Source organism: Periplaneta americana, chromosome 5, assembly GCF_040183065.1.
Source record: "Periplaneta americana isolate PAMFEO1 chromosome 5, P.americana_PAMFEO1_priV1, whole genome shotgun sequence".
Lineage (NCBI taxonomy): Eukaryota > Metazoa > Arthropoda > Insecta > Blattodea > Blattidae > Periplaneta > Periplaneta americana.
In genome coordinates, this window is record NC_091121.1 from 78526108 (window position 1) to 78529025 (window position 2918).

Consider the following 2918-nt stretch of genomic DNA (forward strand, 5'->3'; position numbering starts at 1 on the left):
ATGAGATATCGTGCTGACGACAAGCCAATTGGCTATAGTGTGGTCGGAATATGTTCGGGTGGGAGGTTTTAATTTAATCATTATTCAAAATACACATATATTAAAGGTCCATAAAAGTGTTAACAATTGGAACAATGCATCTAAGCTGCCAATAACGTGATGACCCTGAAACAGAGAAATAACATTATTAGTGCATTAATAGCCTTGTCTGTGTGTAGAGTCAAGTGGTTATTTAGTGTTCAAGTTGGTATTCGTCTTGTACGTTGTCGTTTCAAGCTAGAGGGTGGAGTACGCTCTTAGGTCTTTTATGTTTGTCTAACGCAGGGTTGTAATTTCCTAGTGAAGAAATTAGTGGGTTTGTGCTGCTGTACGACTTTGTGTACGTGCAGAAGGCTTGATGTGAAATATATTCTTGAATTGTCGAAATTTCTAGTTCTTCATGAATCAATCTAACAGGAGTTACTCTAGGAAGTCCTGTGATGAATCTTAAAATTTTGTTTTGGAAAACTTGTAATTTTTTACGGACTGTAATAGGTGCATGTCCCCAAGCAGGACAAGCATATAATATTACTGACCTAATTAATGTTTTATACAAAGTTAGGGCTTACTGCCAACGTTACTCGTCGCCGCGTGATCTTTGCTTTCTCCCTCATAAGAGGGAAAAACGAGCCAACCTGCTTTCTTAGAGAAAACAGAGACTGTCGTTCGCGCGGGTAGGTTTGAACCATTTAAAGTAGGACGCACGGACATCGAAAATTGAGGTACACATTTCTCTTTATGCTTATCTTTTTTGTGTATAAAACTATAGCCCTAACATACATATGTAAAATAGGGCTAATCCCCATTGGAGATACAATAATAATAATTATTATTCATATCGTTATAAAACGATAACAGAATACAAATGATGACTTGAATTTTATTCATATCTCTAAAGAACGATAACAAAATATAAATAACGTGATATCCATAAAGAACGATAACTGGATATAAATGATAATTTGAATATCATTTACATCGCTAAAGAACGATTAAAAAATAAAATGAAAACTTGAAGAAGGCCCGAACCCACAACCTTTAAATCATTAAACAAGCACTCTACCGCTGGTCTACGAGGCGCAGATAGGGAACACTTTCATAGTTCCGGAACTGCTTGTACAAGCACATGCATCGTGTAACATCGCCGCGACCCGAAGTGGACTTTGAAAATATTCGCTGTTCACGAGTGCGGCCACTTATTTTTTTGACAACTGTACCTGTAGAGATAATCGATGTTCAAAGTATTTTACCTGTAAACGAGATAAGGACGAAGCCGTCAAGGACACGTCTGTAAATAATGATAATTACTTTGTACACTCAAAAACGAGTATCTTTATTGAAAATTGCAATTAAATGTCCAATTTAATATTCCAATTTAATAGTGGTCATAGCATTATGAATTCATCAATATTATGGGAATAATTTGAAAACAGTAGTATTAGAAAAAGCAAAGGGCGTAGAATGAAGTCAATAGTGGCAGATATTAATAGCAATATAATAATAATAATAATAATAATAATAATAATAATAATAATAATAAATAAATAAAAACACTTAATCGCACTGTGATGTGACATTTACAAAGTGTCTGAAATTATTAATAAACAAAAATAAGTAGATGCCTGTCATGTTATTACCCTTGCTATTAAAAGTGGTCTCACTTGTTCTAGGAACAGAGGTACTAATAATCCATTACAGCATCTTCATGAAGATGTTCCTCTGAGTCGGTCACTGCTAGTTACACGTTTCCCCCCCCCCTCCCGCTGATCACTTCATCCAGAAACGTTCTGTGGCACATAGATAAGGAGAGCTTTCAGATCCTTTACTTTATCAGAAGTGAGTTGTATTTGCCTGACATACCTCTTTGACAAAACCAGCTGAGAGAGGTCGGTCTGTTCTTAATGCGACATCTGTTCACATCAACACTGGTTATGAGCTTAGAAATCCTATAGGCATTCTGGAGGTCATAATCACTCAACTCCCAGAAATTACGAAATACAGGTTGTATTTTCTCCATACCTAATGCGTTGAAGCACCCACAAGTAGCTAAATGGCGGGCCTATACCGCGAGCTTGCACATGTCGAGATGTTTTCGTACTAAAGTACGATTCACCTTTGTTCCTTTTAATCTTTGCTTGTACGTTTATCAATTTTTCGACATGCCTCTGACGTTTCCTATAATAATAAGATATGCCTGGTTGATTATCACTGTCACTATTACTCATACTAAGCTGTTGCAATGTCCGTAAATACACGTAATTCCTCACTACGGTTGTACTCGTCAATGTGGTTACAACAACACTGAGATAATGAATGGCGCGCTCCTTCAGGTGGAGTGGCGTATTCGCCCTTCTCGTACGGAGTAATATGAATATTATGAACCTGTCACAGACTACGCAGCTTCTCCAACCTTACAAACAATGATAATTTCGATGTAGTAAGGGAGAGCCCGCCAACGTCTGCCAGGCTTATGTTGCAAATATGTGTCTTAAATATTCAGAGGAGTAAAAAACACAAAATTCGATCCTTGGCGAGCTCGCCCTTCTCTTACAGAACGCCTCATAATATCTTATATAATCACCGTCTTCATCACTCTGTATGTATTTTTCTCATCGTCGTCATGTTCTTCAGAGAGTAATAGGTACTGTATGCATAATTTAATATTGTTATTGTCGTCATCGTCGATATTGCCCACATCACCATCAGCAGCAGCATAATACCCCTCATTCTCATAATCGTCATCTTACAATAATCACACCTCTATTTCATCATCGTTGTTGTCAAAATGCTACTATTGTAGGTACTAGTGTCAATTATTGTTGTACATGTCCCAGAGCAGATATTCGAGTCACTTCCCATTGACTGTTTTAGTAGGAGTT